The following is a 20,443-nucleotide window of genomic DNA, read 5'->3' as shown; positions in this document are numbered from 1 at the left end:
GCAGTTACATTTTCACTGTTTTTTATTCATTTCTAGTTTACTTCTATTTAGGTCAGATAATATGATAATATATATTAACTAATGTGTATATTTGGAAATGTGTTGGGACTTTCTTTTTGACCTGCTGTTGTTAGGTGCTGTGGAGTCAACTCCAACTTATAGCTACCCTATATACAACAGGACAAAACATTACCTTGTCCTGAGCCATCCTCATAATGCTTGCTATGCTTGAGCCCATTGTTGCAGCCACCATATTAATCCATCTTGTTGAGGGACTTGCCTGTTTTCACTGACACACTACTTTACCAAGTATGATATTCTTCTCCAGGGAACAGTCACTTCTGAAAACATGAGCAAAATAGTGTCACATGCACACTTGAATAGAATATAAAATCTCATGTAACATGCAATATTCTATCATTGTCAAATGCATATGACATGTTGTGCTTATTATGCTCTTCAGATCATCTATATCCTCACTGGGTTTTTGTCTGATTTTTATATCATCTGTTGATAAAGTTGAGTGACTATCTTCCATTATATTTGTGTATTTTTTTATTTCTCCTTTCAATTCCAAAAATGTTTATACATATTCTAAAGCTATGCTATTGGATGAACAAGGAGCCTTGGTAACACAAGGTTAAAATCTCAGCTGTTAACAAAAAGGTTGGTGGTTCAAACCCACCCAGTGGTTCTATGGGAAAAAGAAACTGGCAATCTTCTCCCACTAAGATTATGAAACCAAGTAAAGTCAAACGATTTCCCCCACCCTGGTTAAAACAGATAAATAGAACAGATAGGACTCTGGATGGAGATAGATAAGTAAACTTCATTACCTTTAACTATTTCCCCACCCTGAACCCTGGTTGGAGACAGATGAGTAAAAAAATAGGACCCCAGTTGGAGGTAGATGAGTAAATGCAATAAGCTCAGTTCCTTAAGAACTGAATGGAAAAAAAAAGAAAACATTCTTTCCTGTTATTTCCTGAAGGCACAGGTGATAAACCTGTTAATGTGTCTTAGAACACAACTTGAAAATTAACTCTGGCCAGCAGACATGCACAGTGGGACAGAGAGGAACAAAGTTATGGGGAACTAACACTCTCCCCTCTGACTAAGCCCCAATCAGCTGATGACAGGAAGCCAGTGTGACTCATCCAATATGCAAGCGCAATGGCTAAAAACACTCTTGTCCCTTTGAACCGAGGCAAAGGAAATTTCAGCCAATCGTCAACTATCTCATGCCCAAATTCCTGAAATTTTTATAAATTTGCATAACCCTCTCTTCTGAAACCTACAAGACTGTAATTCAATGGAGTTTCAGATAGTCAGATCTGGGTATTGGTACCTGTGCCTCCTTGCATCTCCGCTTTGCAATAAGTAAGTTTGTCTCCTCTTAATCACTTGGTGTATAAACTGTTTTGGCCTGATTGAGCACCTGGCAGGGAGCCGTGTTTGGTGCTATTTCAATTGCAGCCTAGAAAACCCTATGGGGCAGTTTTACTTTTCCACATGGGGCCACTATGAGTTGAAATCAACTGGAAAGCACTTAAGACAAAGAGTATTTTGTATATATTCACGACTTTATGACCATGATATGCTTCCACTTGGACTGACAGGCTACTATTACAAAATGTTATTTTTTCTCTAGTAATATGCTTTTCTTTTAAAGTCTACTTTGTTTAACTGCTGATGCAGCTAAACTTGTCTTCTCTTGGGTAATGTATGAATGATATATATATATATATTTTTTTTTTTCTTTAAAGTTTTCAGTGTCATTATATTAATATATGAATATTGTAAGCATTGTTGTTGTTGTTATGTGCCATCAAGTCAGACCCAACTCAGCGACCCCTCCTTGGGTTTCCAAAGAAATATCACTACAGAAGTAGATGCCCAACCTTCCTTCCAAGGAGTGGCTGGTGGGTTTGAACCGTCAGCCTTCTGGTTAGCAGTCAAATGCCTTAGGCACTACGCTACCAGAGCTCCTATTGTAAGAATTACATGACTATATTTTGTTCTCGATCAAAAAATGAAAAAACTGCCTTTTTGAGTATTTGGCATTTACCTTTAGCATGGTTTCTAGTATAGAATTTAATCTACTAGTTTACCATTTATTTTCTCTGATTTATGTTTTATATTTTCCCCCCCTCCATCTTCCTTGTGTTTAGTTAAATATTTTCAGTTTTATTGAGGCATAATGGACATACAAGAGACTGCACCTATTTAAAGTGTACAACTTAATACAAACACTTGTGAAACTCTTACAATGTAACCCAAAAAATGCCAAGGTCCAGTCCTGGAGCAGCATAGTCAATAATCTACATTAGACTTTGAGGGAAAAAAGAGAGTTTAATTAGAAAATACACAAACAAGAGACAGAGGAGTTCTCAGTGCCTCCAAAAATAACTGCTCTCTGCTCTGAGCTTACAGTCAAGGATTTTCATACTAAAGGACAAAGAAACACTGGATCTATGCAGGATTAATTAGCAATTTTCCAAAAGTTAGACAGGACAATGAGTAATTAAGAAAGGAATGTGTCCTGTGAATGCTTGGCAGTCAGGTAATCCTTAAAAGGCTTTATTAGTGTTTGTCACAGCCAGTTCTAAAGTCCAGCCCAGGAGTCTTAACTGACATAGATGGCTCTGTCTAAGATCACAGGATACAGCAGGAACTGATAACTGTAACTTAGAGAGAATAAGTTAATTATAACACAAGGTTGTAGCCAGGTTTTAAAGAAGTGGCTTCTTAACTAATAATATAGAGTTTTATTCTAACAATATGGAGTCAGGCCTAACAAAAGCAAAAAGCCTTTATCTTCACATCTCCAGTCACGGTAAAAATCTTAACCATCATTCCCAAAATATTCTTTATGTGTCTTCAGAATTCTTTACTCCTATTCCTGCCTGCCTTCTTCCTTCCTCTGTTCAATCACTGATCTGCTTTTAGTTACAATATATTAATTTGCATTTTTATAATTTTATATAAATGGAATATATAGCATATATTACTTTTTTATCTCGCTTCTTTCACTGAGCATAATTACCTTGAGATTCTCCCTTACATGTACCAATAATCCATTTCCTTTTGTTGTTGAGTAGCAATCCATTGAATAAATATACAATAGTTTATCCATTCATCTATAGATGGAAATGTAGGGTTTTGTTTTGTTTTGTTTTGTTTTGTTTTCGAAGTTTTGGATATAAGAAATAAATTTGTTATGAACATTTGGGTACAAGTCTTTGTATGGACATATGCTTCTTTCTCTTGGGTAAATACTTAAGAAACCAATTTCTAAATCATATGGACATGAAGTATGTTTAACCTTTAAGAATCTACCAAATAATTTTCCAAAGTGGTTGTCACATTTTATATTATCACCAGCATTGTATGAGAATTCTAATTCCTTTACATCTTTGCTAGAATTTTGTAAGGTTATTCTTTGGAATTTTAGCTGTTCTGATAGGTATGTAGGAAGATTACATTGTGGTTTTAATTTATATTTTCCTAGTGACTAATAATATTTTAAATTTTTTCGTAGGCTTATTTTTCATTTTATAACTTCTTTGGTAAATTTTTTGTTTGAGTTTTTGCTCCCCCCCCCCATTTTATTGAGTTATTTATTTTCTTATTTTTCAGATTTGAGAATTCTGTATATGCATATCATTTTCAGATATGTTTTTAAAGTGTTTTCTCCCACTCTGTGACTTGTCTTTTCATTCTGTTAAAAATGTTTTCTGATTTATCAATTTGCTCTTTAATTTACTGTGCTTTTGGTTTCTAAAGCATTTGACTACTAACCAGAAGGCTAGCAGTTCAAACACAATAGCCACTCCTCAGAAGGAAAACGAGGCAATCTACTTTCATAGAGATACCTCCTCGGAAACCGAAGGAGGGTCACTATTAGTTGGAACCAAATCCACAGCAGAGAGGATTTCCTTTTTTTTTTTTTTTTTTTTGGTGTCATATCAAACATACCTTTGCCTAACTCAAGTTCACAATGGTTTGCTCCTTTCCTACCTCCTGAGAAGTGAATAGTTTTAGGTTTTAACATTAAAGTCTGTGATCCCTATTGAACTAATTTTTGCATATGGTGTGAAGTGTAGATAAAAATTATTTTTTGTTTTGGGTATCAAATTATCCAAGAACCACTTGTCAAAAACATTATCATATTCCTTTTCATATTTGTGGAAAATCAATTGTCCATAATATGTGAAACTATGTATGGCCTTTCTATTGTGTTTCATTAATCCATATATTCATTCTTCTGTCAAAAAATATTTTTGCGTGATTACTATAGTTTATCAGGAAGTCTTGAAATCAGGTAAGTTTGCAACTTTGCTTTTCTTTTGAATATTTGTTAAGCCTCTCAATTGTATTTCCATATAAATGTTAGTGTATTCAGTCTATTTCTAAAAAACAAACTGGAATTTTGATTGGGACATCATGGAATTTGTGTATCTATTTATGGAAAATTGCTATAATAATACTATTGAATCTGCCAATCTATTTATTCAGGTCTTCTATAATTGCCCTCAACAAATATTGAAATGTTAGTGTAAAGGTCTTGTAAATGTTTTAATGTTTTCCTGTTTGATATTTTTTATGTTAGAGTAAATGGGATCTATTGATTTTTCAATTTTAATTTTCAATTGTTTATTGCTAGTATTCAGAAGTAGGATTTATACTTATATATTGAGCTTTAGACTCAACTATTAGTTCCTAGAACTTTCAGCAGCTTATGCAGAATTTTAGACAATCATGTTATCCACAAATGGCATGTATTACTTTTTTTCCTTCTGAACTTGGAGAGTTCTAGGTGGGAAGGCTTTTAAAAGTTTAAACTCTGATTTAAATTTATTTAGTAGAATTCTTGAGGCAATTCTAATTCTGAAAAAACGATTTCTATGCCTTCAGTTCCTGGAGACTGCTGGTTTCTGTTTGTGCACCCTGATCCCTTCAGTGAAACCTGGAAACTGCCTCCAAGCATAATGTGTACAATCTTAGAACCCTTTCCTCAGGAATGACAGTCATGTCTTGCCTAATGGTCATTCTATTAAAAACATAATTTCAATTTTTGTGAAGTCATCCTTAGACAAAATAGAAGTCCACTCCCATCAAATAATGTGCTCTACTTAAAAGGATATTCGCTGCAGTTGAATTCTTTTTCAAAGCTACAACTTTACAGTGACTTAAAAAATGAATCTTGTAAATTATATACTTTTAAATCTAATTCACATAAAGTGCCACCTTCTCCACCTAACATCCTATCATTCTTTCGTATTGGTGTATATTACTTTTCTCTAAGAATGACTACATGGTATCACTAAGCAGTAGCCTGATGCATAAAGGTATCATGTAATTTCCTTTAGGGTTTTCTATGTGTTCAAAATTTGGTATTCAGCTCTAGTTTCCAAGTCCATTTATTCTCCCTGTATTTCAAGAATCAGCATAGGTAAACTCTAACTCTAAAAATAGCAAATTTTCCATTGTTTGGGTGTAATTGATTGAAATCAAAGAAAAGTTAATATTTTGTCAAGACAATGGTATATAACTGTTTGAAAAATATTTCCTCTGTCTTCAAGCCTACTCATCTCTGATATACAGTGAAAGAGATAAAGTTCTCATCAGAAAGGTTTTTAAAGTCAGTAATTAGCAAGAGCAGCAAACCCTTCTGTTCTCAGTTAATGCCACCAATTCTCAGACTACAGTACACTATAATTAAGGAAAATAGAAGCTCATCTTGGCATGTTACAGAAATTGTAAATACTAGCATGGCTAATTTTGATATATACAGATTAAAGTGTATGAATCAAGGGTATGGTGAGGTTTGGAGGACATAAACTGTTTTGTTGTTGTTGTTGTGACATGCCCTTGAGTCAGACCCAACTCATAGTGACCTCTCCTTGGGTTTCCAAGGTGGTATCACTAAGGAAGTAGATTGCCCAACCTTCCTTCCAAGGAGTGGCTGGTGGGTTTGAATCACCAGTCTTCTAGTTAGCAGTCAAGTGCCTTGAGCACTATGCTACCAGAGCTCCTTTAGAAGTCAAAAAAAATCTTAGTTTCTGACTTAACGGTACTCTGGACAAGTTTTAGGACCTTGTGCACATTAACATCCTTAGAAACCTTAGTGAATCTATTTATAAAAGAGGAGTAGTTTGTTTCATGAAACTCAAACATGGAATTCAATTTTAACTATTGTAAACATTATGAAGAAAAATATAACAAGTTATATAAAGTCAAGACAGAATCTTAATATGGCCAACCATAATTGTCAATTCTCCATTCTTTCCATTCTGCATTATGTATATGAGAAAAAGATAAATATTATCTAATCATTAGAAACAGAATTTGAAATGTATTGCATTTTCAAAATAAATAGGCTTGAATAATATGCACTTAAAAAAAAAAAATCTGTACCACCCTATAAATGGCCGTGAGTGGTGAAAATATGAGAAAAATTCAGATATGTCTTCGATTCTTACAAAAACATGTCTGATGCTACCTAACCAAACCAAACTCACTGCCATTGAGTAGATTCTAACTCATAGAGACCCCTGTAGGGTTGTCTCATCTTTCTTCCTCCTCATCTTTCTTTAGTGAAGTGACTGGTGGGTTCTAACCACCAATCTTTTGGTTACCAGCTACAAGCCTTAACTGCTGCACCACCAACACTCCTTGGTGCTACCTAACCAAGCTAAAATTAGAAGTAATTTGAAGAATATGTAATAATACATAAAGAACTGTCATTCTTTCTCATTAATTGAAGTAAACATTAAATCAGAAAGCTTTGGATTCTGTATATTGAAATCAATATATAAATAAAACTTCCTGATAAAATTAAAATACACATTTTATGATGTACTTTAAGCTTTTAAATAATACTATTATTCCCATTTTTAAAACACTCCTTGAATAAAATAATTTCATTATTTAGGAAACATGCTGTCAGTAATAGAGAAAGAACACTAAAAAGAGGTCAGAAAAACAAAGTACAGGTACCAATCTAGGTCCAGGTCCTCTCACTTAAAATCTATGAGCTCCTTCCTTAGTAAAGACGAGTCAAGTTGAATCATAGAATCTCTATCCCTCAGTATATAAGAAAATAGAAAATAAAATTAGATCCAGAAAAAATTAACTGACAGAATGGAGCAAAACACAAAATTATAACATACACTGAAAAAAAAAAAAAGTGATGTGAGGAGCCAGTCCTTTGCAAGAGCCCAGCAGCTATGGTTGTCCCAGCTCCTCCACTTGCTATCATCTTTAGGCATCAAACAAACAACGATCACTCTTCCTATTTCCCCCACCAAGCCTAATGGTTTGTCTAAATGTCAGCAGGTTTAAAGATTTACCATCCTGGACTCGGTGCCAGTGCCAACGTGTCTGAACTACACACTTAGGGTGGTCAGGCAGGAAAAATCGTGCCTGTGTCATCTTGGCTTTGGGTTATAGTAATAGCTGTGGAAAGGGATTTTCACTGTCCCTCAGCTATGGTGCTATGGTGCTAGGTGGAAGCATGTGTAACATCAGTTTTCAGTTCACCTAAGTCTGGGAGCTCTGGTAACATAGCACCTAAGGCACTTGACTGCTAACCAGAAGGCTGGTGGTTGAAACCCACCAGCTACTGCTGGAAGAAAGGTTGGGCAATCTACTTCTGTAATGATACAGCCTCAAAAACCCAAGGAGGGGTCGCTGTGACTTGGGTCCGACTTGACGGCACATAACAACAACAACAACAAGTCTGTCTAGCTAGGAGGACCAGCAGAAGGTAGATTCCCTTTTGTGTCTCTTGTCTATGATGTTGGGTGGAGGCATGTATAGAAGCGTTCTCTATCTCCACCGCGACAGCTTCCAGAATACAGGGGGTGAGAGGTGACTTGTCTAGTAATTGTCTTTTTGTGCCCCTCCACTGCGGTGCATAGCAGGGATGCATAGTAGCTTTCCATCTCTGTTAGGATATTATTGAACCAGGGGTGCCCACTTGCCCATTGTATGCTTTCTCCTTTAAAACTACTTTCCATGTGCAAAAGCTCTGGGAGTATCTTGTATATTCAGGCAGAAGGACATGGTTTTTGTTATTATTAAAAATTGAGCCTCTATTTCTAATTGCATTCTTCTATTTAGAAGTCGGGAGCTCTGGTAGTGTAGTGCCGAAGGCATTTGACTGCTAACCAGAAGGCTGAAAGTTCAAACCCACCAGCCACTCCTCGGAAGGAAGGTTAGGCAATCTACTTCCCTAGTAATACCTCCTCGGAAACCCAAGGAAGTGTCTCTATGAGTCAGATCTGACTTAACAGCAGTGTGTTTCATGTTTGGTTATTTAGAAGTCTGGGATGACCTGAGTGCTGTCTCACAGGTGACAAGAAAGGGATAAATGGAGATACTGATGTAGTTATGCAGATTTAACTATATACACAACTATTCAACAGCAATAGGGATGGGGAAAAGAGGTGCACTGACAAAAGTCCTGAGTATTCTTACTTACTTTGATTTAAAAATGAGAAAAGAGAATAATAGTGAAAGAATCCTGGGGATATAATCTCTTAAACCTGAGGAATAGCCTCAAGAATAAAACTCCTACTTATTATCATAACATTTAATTGGATTTGGAAAGATCTCCAGAGCTTGTCATCTTTATCTTTATGGTCTGGAAAAAAAATAGATGGTGAATGAAGAATGATAGTAAACATCAAAAGCTAATTTTCAAGGGTGTGGTGGTTTTAAAATACAAGTAGTCATGACTTACAACATATTTGAGTTATGGAGAAGCACACATACCACCATCAGGAGAGCAGCTCATAGATTATGAAGAAGGGAAATAGACATATCAGGACTTAATCGATTTTTGAAGAGGAAAGAAATACTGTGGAAGAAAGAAATAATGAGGAAGAAGAAGTTGTCAAAAAGGTTTACAGTGAAAGGATTAGCTGGAGTTTTTTCTAAACTAACCAGGAGTTTCAGTTTCTTGAAAACATGGACTCATGCTAATGGACTTGCTAAAGTGAAAAGCAGATTTGGGAAGTAGTGAGATGTTACTGTGAAATATATGAATGAAAAAAGAAAAGAACCATAGAGATAGGTCTCACTAATTTTCTGACTAGAACCTGTATTACCTTTCCCAGGGGATAATTCAGATGATCCACAGCCTTCCTTAAGTGGAGTTATTACTGCAACTGACAAAATGTTGACATACCTAACTCTTCTTCATTGGAGTAAAAGTTTTTTTTTTTTTTTTTAATTGTGACTTGTGTGAAAGTTTACAGAGCTTACAGAGCAAATTATATTTCCATTCAACAATCCACACACACTGTGTTTTGTGACATTTACTGCAATTCCCACTCTGTAGCAGTCTTCTTCCTACTTCCTCCCTGTATCACTCCCTTCATTCATCCTTCCTTCCCATCCTCTCCCACCTTTCTAGCTCTATCCCTGGGCAAATGCCAACCTCTTGATCTCATATACTTGATTGTTCTAATGAGTGAATATCCTCTTGATATTACTTTTCACCTTGTAGGTCTATCGTTTGGCTGAGAGTTGAGTCATGGGGGTCATATTCAGTTCCTAGCTTGAAGAGTGTCTAAGAGCCATAGTCTCAGGGGTTCCACCAGTATTCATCAGACCAGTAAGCCTTGTCTTTTTAATGAGTTTTCTTCCACAATGTCTTCTACTCTATCCAGGATCTCTTACTGTGATCCATTTCAGAGCAGTCATCAGTGATAGCTGGGTACCATCTATTACTTCTGGTCTCTGGGTCATGGAGACTGGGGTTCACATGGTCCATTATTCCTTTGGACTAATTGTTTCCTTTATCTTTGATTTTCCTCACTCTTCTCTGGATGGGAAGAGACCAATTGTACCTCATATGGCTGCTCACAAGCTTTTAAGACCTCAGTCACTGTTCGCTAAAGTAGTGTGTAGAACATTCTCTTTGTGGATTATGTTATGCCAGTTGACGTTGGTGTTCCCTGAGACTATTGTCCTGAGCCTCCATACTCAGTAACTTATTTCCTTAAAGTGTTGGTTTATGACTAAGATGTTTCTGTAACATTGTCTTCTGTACTCTTTAAAACATTCATGGATATATTTGCAGCACATATAAATACATAGATAGATAAAACCTCTGTCAAACCGATATTTATTTGTGATTAGTTTTTACTGACTTCCCCCTTGTTGTTGTTATGTTGTTATGTGCCGTCGAGTCGGCCCCGACTCATAGGCAGTATCACTACGGAAGTAGGATTGCCCAACCTTCCTTCCGAGGAGTGGCTGGTGGGTTTGAACCGCCAGCCGTCTGGTTAGCAGGCAAGTGTCTTAGCCACTATGCTACCAGAGCTCCCGACTTCCCCCTTATTAGAAGTAATTTTTTTTAAGATTTGTGTATTTCTCTAAGTATGTATAAGTTAAAATATATCTGTAAATTTAATGTAATGTTTCCAACCCCAAAGACAAATAAAGGTTGTGTTTATAAAGATACTGATAATAAAACTCTAATAATTAAAAATAAATAAAAAAGAAGCCTCTGACTTATGATGGAGTCATAAGTTGAATTGACTCTCTCATGAGTTGGAGACTACCTGTATGTCCATGAATTCTTGGACACACCTTCCTTTGGTGGAGCTTAATTCTTTTCTCCTTGAGAAGTTATCCTATGTGTGTCCCATTATTGACCAGAGGGTGAGTTGCAGGCAGATAGTTTGTCTTGTTAATTGACAGGTCTTTAGATCCAGTGGACCGTGCTTGAGAAACTTTTCTTAAACAACTTACTTAAGTAGCCTCATCTATCCCTGGACTTAATTTCTATGCCAACATCCTAGATATTGAGCTGAGGCTATATAGGAATAGCAATGTAATTATCTTCGGAGTGAGTGAGTGCATTTTCCATGCAGGAGAAATGTAAAAAAAATGGGGGTCAGAAGGCAGATTATGGTGGCCCTAAATTATATCATTTTATTATTATTATTATTCCTCCCTTTGATAGAGCATAATTCTCTGTGCCTTAAATATGTGCTATATTAAGTGACTCGTTTCTGATGATTAGATTGTGGCAGGAATGATGGAGTGTGATTTTTCAGTGCATATCAGGAAGAATTTTTGGCTTCATAATGCTCTCTCTTATATTTTTAGAAAAGGCCAGCTGATATATTACGAACCCTATTGAGATGCCCATGTGATGAGAAATTGTGGCCTTTCACCAAAAGACACCAAATAAATAAAACATTTTGCAAGGAACATGAGTGAACTTGAAAACAGGTACTCTAGCCACAGTCAAATCTTCAGATGAGTGAAATCATGATTAACATTGTGATTGCAACTTCATGAGAAAATATGAGCCAGAAACACTTGAGTAAGTTGCATCTAAACTCCTGACTTACAGAAACTGTAAGATAGTAAGTGTTTATTGTTTCAAACTTTGTGAAGTTTGAGAAAATTTGTTTCTTAGCAAAGGGTAATTAATCAAGGTGTAAATATGACACTAGGCAAAATAAATATAGAAGATAAAATAAAAATAAAAAAATAAGCTCATAGTTGGAAATACCCAGGTGGCCCATTGAGAAGTCCAGATGAAAATTCTCTCCTCAGTCTATAACGATTAAAGATGGGCAGATAGCCCAACAATTTTTTCTTCTTGGCACATGGAAAGTAGAAATTATTGATGAAGTGACTCAGAGAAGAGGCTAAATGAGGTACAAGCATAGACTTCAGGGCTCCACCTTGAATTAAAGATTGATCCAAAGGTTTAGAGTATCTTCTGTGAAAACAGGACACATTGTTAAACTAAGGCCAAAATGTTACAAAAGAAGAAACAGTTCAGAGTAATTTAGGCTCTACTCCCACTTCACCTAAGTCTCATGCCCGCAAATTATAGACAAATGTGTAATATTCAGTATCTGGTTTCAAATTGTAGCTTGGAAGGAAAGATAAATAGAAAGATGAGGTGAAAAATAGTTAAAAAAATCTTCTCCATCAAACAAACACACATACACACACACACAATATCAGAGAAAGTATAAAGTATGACTAGATCTTCCCACTTTACACAAGATTAAGAGGGAAAAAAAACACTATGCATGCAAATATCCTATAGTAGGAAGGGAGAAGGAAGGAAGGAAAGAATAAAGGATGAACACAATATAAAAGTTTCACCAATTGTTAAAAAAAAAAAGAAAAGAATAAACTCAAATGAAGAAAAATTTAGAGATGAAAAGAAAAAAAAAATCCATTTATGCCTTAGCTAGAGGATAACCTGCAATAACCTGATTAGAGCATGATATGTGTGTGTGTGTGTGTGTGTGATAGTTGGCGCTGTGTGTCAACTTGGCTGGACTCCAGTTCTGTGTGGTTGTTACCATGATGGGATGGGATGACTGTGTTCTGAGTGGCCAATCTGTTCAGGGGGAGTTTCCCTAGGGGTGTGGCCTGCTTCCAGGATATCCAGGGACATCCTGGGAAGAGAGACATTCTTCTGTGGATTGGGATTCTGTATATATATATATATATATATATATATATAATTGTGATTTTGGGGAAAGTTTATAGAGCAAATTCAATTTCCATATAGCAGTTCACATACACTTTGTTTCACGACATTGACTAGAATTTACCCCAATGCAACAGCTCCCCTCCCACCTCCTTCCAATAGTTACCTCTTGCCTGTGTCCATCCCTCCATGCACTCCTGTCCCCTGAGCTGTCTCCCTGTGCATAAACAGCTCTTCTTTCTCCCATGATTGTTCTCTCCAAGGAGTGTATCTACCTTAGGTAAATGTCAACTCATATACCTGTCTTTTGTTTGGCTGGAAGCCACAGGTGTGGGTTCAATTCCAGACCTGAAGGGCAGCTAGGGGCCATAGTCTCAGTGTTCTCCCTCTCTATCCAGGATCTCATATATAGATCTTCCTCTGCGTGGTTGACAGTGGTAGCCGGGCACCATCTAGTTCTGGTCTCATAGTCATATAGGCTGTGAATCTCATGGTGTACCAGTCACTAGGACTAATTGTTTCCATGAGTCTTTAGTTTTCTTCATTCTTCATTGCTCTGGATGAGGAGAGACCCATGATTGTGTCTAGATGATTGCTTACAACCTGTTAAGATCCCAGTCTCTACTCGCCAAAGTAGAAGGTGGAACAGTGTTTTGTGTAGTATGTTATGCCAATTGTTTACCAAATGTTTCATGCATGCCTCTAAAATTATTATTCTTATTGAAATTAGATATGGCTTCATGATTGTGTTGTTGTTGTTGTTATGTGCCGTCGAGTCGGCCCCGACTCATAGCGACCCCTCCTTGGGTTTCAGAGGCAGTTATCACTACGGAAGTAGGATTGCCCAACCTTCCTTCCGAGGAGTGGCTGGTGGGTTTGAACCGCCAGCCGTCTGGTTAGCAGGCAAGTGTCTTAGCCACTATGCTACCAGAGCTCCCTGGCTTCATGATTAGTTATAGAAAATAATCTGTGAGCAGAAATGCAATTGTGAGATCTGTCTGCTCTTTCTTTGGCTGTGGTGATCACCAGCATTCTAGAAGGTGGAATCTTCATCACCTCAAGATTGAGTGACTGTGGATCAGAGCTCTCCAAGAACCAATGCCAAGCATGTAGCATGAGTGACAAATAAACCTTTTTTGTACCAGCCTCTAGCATTTCAAGATTAATTTTTTAAGTCAGGTTTTCTATTAAGATAGAGTACCAAAACTAGATTTATACTCCTGCTTGAAACAGTAAAAGTACTGAAGGAACATTATTCAAACATAGAAAATCTAGAGGCAGGAAACACATTAAAGGAGTCCTAAAATTGAGTAATTGCTGTCTAAAGAGAGTTTTCAGGCAACAGTACAGGGAACAGTTTCTTAACTTTGTAAGTCTTCTTCAGTTGAGATGGAATGAAGAGTCCAGCAGGCAAGGTGGTTAGAATTCACAAAGCAAAGTACCAGAGACAAGAGAACTGCACAAAGAGAGAGCTATGGAAATCTGAAAAGTGTCTACCTTCAATCTTTAGCTGCATAATGCTCAGCACATGAACACGAGGAAACTACCCAAGGCCAGGAAAATAATTAGAAGAAACAATCCACAAGTTCACACAGAGTCAAAAGATTTCCTATTCTCACTACCCAAAGTAGAAAACTTCTTAATTCATGAGACATTGAACACAGTACTCAGAAGAATTTTGTTTTTGTAGAAAACCAAAATTAGCTCTATACTAAATACTGTTCCCACATAACAAAGCTGAAAAACAAGACCTAAAGATTCAAACTGTCTGCAAGTACTTTTACTATGTGCCAAAACAAACTTTAAGAATATTTAGAGTCCCCAAAATAGCACTCAGCAATGTAAATTGTAAAATGTTTACCACTCAATCAAAAATTTCTAGACATAAGAAATAGTAATCTATAATGAGAGCAGAATCGCCAATGACTTGAAACAAAGGAGGAATATACATTGTAGAAGGGAATCAAGAGAAATAGGATAAACTTAAGTCATGACATATGGTAGAAGCTAAATTAATGTTAGGAATTATAATTATTAATAACATATTTCAGTTTGGAAAGCTGTTATTACCTTCCTCCTAAGATGGAGTGTTTTCTTCCTTTACACAAGAAGTTTTGAACCAGATAGTGCTGAGATTAGGACAGTCAGAATGATGTCATCCAGAGATCCACAGTTAGAATTCAAACCACACCCAATTCACCACCTAAGTGTAGGTGCTTGACCCCTGAGAGATCAAAAGCCAGCACATAAAATAAAGGAATGTGGCAAAGTTGCTTCCTCTGTTCTTTTAAAAACTTTAAACTAATTTGTACATTTTTATGGCCAAACCTCAACCAGTATCAAAAACATGGGCAAATTTGTATCCACTAAATATCTGTTAGCATCAAAAACATATATTCTAAATGAATATAGAAACCTAAGAAATATGGCATGTTGTTGTTGTTGTTAAGTGCTATTGAGTCAGCTCCAACTCATAGGGATCCCATGTTCAACAAAATGAAACACTGCCCAGTTCTGTGCCAGCCTCACAATCCTTGCTTGCTATACCTGAGCCCATCGTTGCAGCCACTGTGTTAATCCATCTTATTGAGGGCTTCCCATTCTTTGCTGACCCTCCATTTACAAAGCATGGTATTTTTCTTCAGGGAACGGTCCCTTCTGACAACATGACCAAAGTAAGTGAGACAAAGTCTGGCCATTCCCGCTTCCAAGGAGCATTCACTCTTAACCCAACACCCTCTCAGCTTCACCCCTCATCTCAATTTCACAAACCAAACAAAAATGACAAGCAGAAAGATCTATTTCCATAGTTTAAACAAATTGTATAACTCTCTATGAGGTAGTTCCATTTATTTTATTATTTTTAGAATTAAATATTAAAAATATTAAAAATGCAAATATATTTATGTATACACAAATATAAGTATACAAGTCTGTAATTTTTCTTCCAAATTAAACATAGTCATATAACTACCACTAAGAAGAAGATATAGAAAAGTATCAGCATCCTCATATGGATTGATCATACTCCCTGCTATTTCCCATTCAAAGGAAATATTTGACATCACCTGTTTTCTATTTCCTTCCCTAAAAGAACTGCTATTCTGATTTTGATCACCATAGATTAGTTTTCTTGGGTTTTTAATTTATATAATTGTTTCACATTCTATGTACTCTTTTGTGCTTGGCTTCTTTCACTCATATTATTTATTGTGATTATGATTGTAAGACTAATCAATTTGTTGCTTATAGCAGTAATTTGTTCATTTTCATTGCTGTACAGTGTTCTGTTTATCAGTACACAAGAAATGATTTATCTCTTCTACCTGTTGATGGATATTAAGTTTTGACACTTGAAATAGTGCTCTTATGAACATTCATATACACATCTTTTGGTGCACATACTTATTTTTATCTATTGCAGATATGGGAGCATAGTGCCTAAGGCATTTGACTGCTAACCAGAAGACTGGCAGTTCAAACACACCAGCCACTCCTCAGAAGGAAGATTGGGCAAAGTACTTCTGTAGTGATACTGCCTCAGAAACCCAAGAAGGGCTCTCTATGAGTCTAATTGACTCGAAGGCAGTGAGATTGCAGACATAACTAGGATTCATCATATAGGTAAATACTGAGGTTTAGTAAAAATTGCCTAACAGTTCCATAATGTGTATTTACAATTTATACTCCCAAGGTCTGTATGAAAGTTTGTTTCCCCACATTCTTGACAACAGTTGGAATTGTCATTACTTTTTAGTTTAGTCTTTAGTGAGGCTATGTATTAAAATCTTTTTGTGATTTCATTTTGTATTCCTCTAATTACTTATTAGTCTGAGCTCAATTTCACATTTATAAGTTGTAGTGCAATGAATTGCTTGGTATGGGTCTTCTGGCCATGGTCATTGCTGTCCACCAGATAACTAGGTGGAACTATGAGTGTTCATAGTTGGCCAAGGGGATTGGATAGCTTGTTAGTAATGTAAATAGGGTACTTGATGCATTTGTGGGGTTGAGACCTTGGAAATAAGGTGTATGGAACCCTACTGTGGGGATTGGTCAGTTTTGTAATTTTGCTAGGCTTACGATGCACCCTCCTACAGGGAGAAGCAGGGATCTCTCTGTCATCAAAAGAAAGAAGTCAGAAATGGATCATGCCCTTGGACAGGAGATCCCTGCACTGAGACAACAAGAGACAGTGGCAGTAGAATCCAGAAGCATGAGATGGAAAGGCCGTCTTGCTGGCCTTCAAAACAAGAAAGGTGAGTGCCTTTGGGCAGGAAGCCTGCTGGTGCACCTAGTTGCTCCTATCAGCAGAGCTAGAAGAGCTTTGTTGCAATTGCCTGAGCAGGGCAGAGTCTAGGTTGGGAGGCCAAGGGCCGAAGAGAGGCATGCCTGAGGGCCAGACAGAAAGGAAGTTGTCCTTATTGAAGAACTGTATCCTGAGTATTCCTGAACCTGAATTGTAACCCATTGCTTCTTAAAAAAAAAAAAAAAAAAAAAAAAAAAAAAAATAGGAATAGAAGGGACATTGCTCAATATAATAAAGGGAATATATGCAAAACCATCCTGATCAAAGAATTCTTTCCTGACCTTGTTCCTGAGCCTGGATTGTAGCCTGTTACTAAAAAAAAAAAAAACCTTAATTGTGAGTATTGTCTATAAGTCCTGTGTGGCCATTGCAACAAATTATCAAGGTGGTGAGTGTAGAGAAGTAGTGAGTACCTTGGGAGGGACAGTTAGTGTCAGAATTGATAAAAAGTTTGGAGGGTGGTGGCATGTCTGGCCTCATAAGAATCAACCTTGGGCTGCTGATGGTGATTCTGTCTCCCCCTTGTGAAGCTAGAGGGGTTCATAGAAAGGTGCCACCCCCATGTTCTTTTAGCATCAATAATTTGGATAGCCTGTCTTGTTGAGTGCTTGTTTTTAAGTCCTAATCACATTTACACTAGAATGGTTGTCTAGTTCTTATTGATTTGGAACAATTCTTTCTTTATTCTATATATAAAGCCCTTGAACTTGCCCTTGAATGGAGAGTAGCTAAAGCAAATGGAAGAAATGACAGAATAAAAAAGCTGAAGAGAAGATTTCAAAGAGCAGTTTGAGAAGGCAAAGTTAATTACTACAATGCAAAGTGCAAAGACCTGGTGTTAGAGAACCAAGAAAGAAGAACATGCCTAGCATTTCTCAAGCTGAAAGAACTGAAGAGAAAATTTAAGCCTAGAGATGCAATACTGAAAGATTCTATGGGCAATATATTGAATGATGCAGGAAACATCAAAAGAAGATGGAAGGAATACACAGAGTCGCTGTACCAAAAAAGAATCAGTCAATGTTTATTCACTTCAGGAGGTGGCATATGATCAAGAACCAATGGTATTGATGGAAGAAGTTGAAGCAGCACTGAAGGAATTGATGAAAAACAAGGCTCCAGGAATTGATGGAATACCCATTGAGATGCTTCAGCAAGTGGATGCTGCACTGGAGGTACTCACTCAGCTATGCCAAGAAATTTAGAAGACAGCTACTTGACCAACTGACTGTAGGAGATCCATATTGGTACCCATCTCAAAGAAAAGTGATCCCACAGAATATGGAAATTATAGCATAATAGCATTAATGTCACATGCAAATAAAATCTTACTGAAGAGAATTCAAAAATGGTTGCAGCAGTATATTGACAGAGAACTTCCCAAAATGCAAGCTGGATTCAGAAGAGGACATGGAATGAAGGATATCATTACTGATGTCAGATAGATCTTGGCTCAAAACAAAGAGTACCAGAAAGATGTTTCCTTGTGTTTTATAGATTATGCTAAAGCATTCTATTGTGTGGATAACAACAAATTATGGATAACATTGAGAAGAATAGGAATTCCAGAATACTTAATTGTACTCATGAAGAACCTGTACATAGACCAGGAGATTGTCATTCAAAAAGAACAAGGGGACACTGCATGGTTTAAAATAAGGAAGAGAGTGTGTCCAAGTTGTATCCTTTCACCATACTTATTCAAACTGTATGCTCAGCAAATAATCTGAGAAGCTGGACTATATGAAGAAAAATGTGGCTTCAGGATTAGAGGAAGACTTATTAACAACCTGTGATACTCTGATGACACTATTTTGTTTGCTAAAACTAAGGATGACTTGAAGCACTTACTGATGAAGATTGAAGACTATAGTCTGCAGTATGGATTACACCTCAATATAAAGAAAATAATAATCACAACTGGACCAATAAGCAACATCATGATAAATGGAGAAAAGATTGAAGTTGTCAAAGGCTTCATATTACTTGTTTCTACAATCAGCACCAGTGGAAGCAACAGTCATGACATCAGACAACATATTGTATTGGGTAAATCTGCTGCAAAGACCTCTTTCAAGTTCTGAAGAGCAAAGATCTCTCCTTTAAGTCTAAAGTGTGCCTAACCCAAGCCACGGTATTTTTCAGTTGCCTCTTATGGATGTGAGAGCTGGACAATGAATAAGGAAGACCAAAGAAGAGTTGATGTTTTTGAGTTGTAGTCTTGGCGAAGAATACTGAAGTACCATGGACCGCTAAAAGTCCTGGATGAAGTGCAGCTGGAATGCTCCTTGGAACCTTAATTGGCCAGACTTCGTCTCACCTACTTCGGTCATGTTGTTAGAAGGGTCCATTCTCTGGAGAAGGATGTCATGCTTCGTAAAGTGGAGGGTCAATGAAAATGTGGAAGACCCACTACAAGTTGGATTGGCCCAGTAGCTGCAATGATGGGCTCAGGTATAGCAAGAATTGTGAGGCTAGCACAGGACCCGGCAGTGTTTCATTCTGTTGTATATAAGGTTGCTATGAGTCATAGATGACTTGATGGCACCTAACATCAGCAACAACAACAGCAGCAACAACAACAACATATATAAAGCAGCTCCCCGTTGGAACTAAAGGAGGTATACTAAAATCAAACCCACTGTCATCGAGTTGATCCCAACTCATAGTGACCCCCATTGGATTTCCAGTGCAGTAAATCTTTATGGAAGTAGATTGCCCTGTCTTCCTTCCTTCCATGGAGTGCTGCTGGTGGATTTGAATTGCCAACCTTCTAGTTAGCAGTCAAATGCTTTAGGCACTATGCCACCAGAGCTTCTAAGCAGGTATGTATATGTGTGTGTGTGTGTGTGTGTGTATACATACATATATATATATATAAACACATACCCAACTTTATATATATATAAACCAAACTCACTGCCTTCGAGTTGATTCCTATTCATAGCAACCCCTCCTTGGGTTTCCAAGGTGGTATCTCTTTGGAAGTAGATTGCCCTGTCTTCCTTCCAAGGGGTGGCTGTGTGAGTTTGAACTGGTTAGTAGTCAAAATGCCTTCTGGTTAGTAGTCAAATGCCTTAGGCACTAAGCAGGCATCCTCCAAACGAAACTCACTGCCGTTGAATTGGATCCAACTCATAGCGACCACTCCTTGGTTTCTGAGGCGGTATCACTATGGAAGTAGATTGCCCAACCTTCTTTCTGAGGACTGGCTGGTGGGTTTGAACTGCCAGCCTTCCGGTTAGCAGTCAAATGCCTTAGGCACCACACCACCAGAGCTCTCTATGCCACCATATGCAAATAAAAATCCTTTCATTTAACTATTATTTCAATGTGATGTCCAAGTAACAAAAATACATAAAAATATGATTATCTCCGTATACATTAAGTATGATGATGATCATCATCATGATGAGGATTATGGTGATGATGATGTTGTTGATAGTGAAGGTACAATACAAAAAGGAAAATTTTCTTGAACACCAAGTGAAGAAACAACCCTGACCATAAGAATTAGGAACAGGCAGGCGGGGCAAGATGGCTGACTAGGCAGAAGGATTGCAGACCCTCTTCAACAAAGAAAAGGGAAACCAATTAACACAGACACAGAAGATAATCTTGGACCCCCGAGCCTTGAAGGAAAGGATGCAGAT

Source organism: Orycteropus afer, unplaced genomic scaffold (genome assembly GCF_000298275.1).
Source record: "Orycteropus afer afer isolate SDZICR_OR568_19922 unplaced genomic scaffold, OryAfe1.0 scaffold00023, whole genome shotgun sequence".
NCBI lineage: Eukaryota > Metazoa > Chordata > Mammalia > Tubulidentata > Orycteropodidae > Orycteropus > Orycteropus afer.
This window is presented reverse-complemented; position numbering follows the sequence as displayed.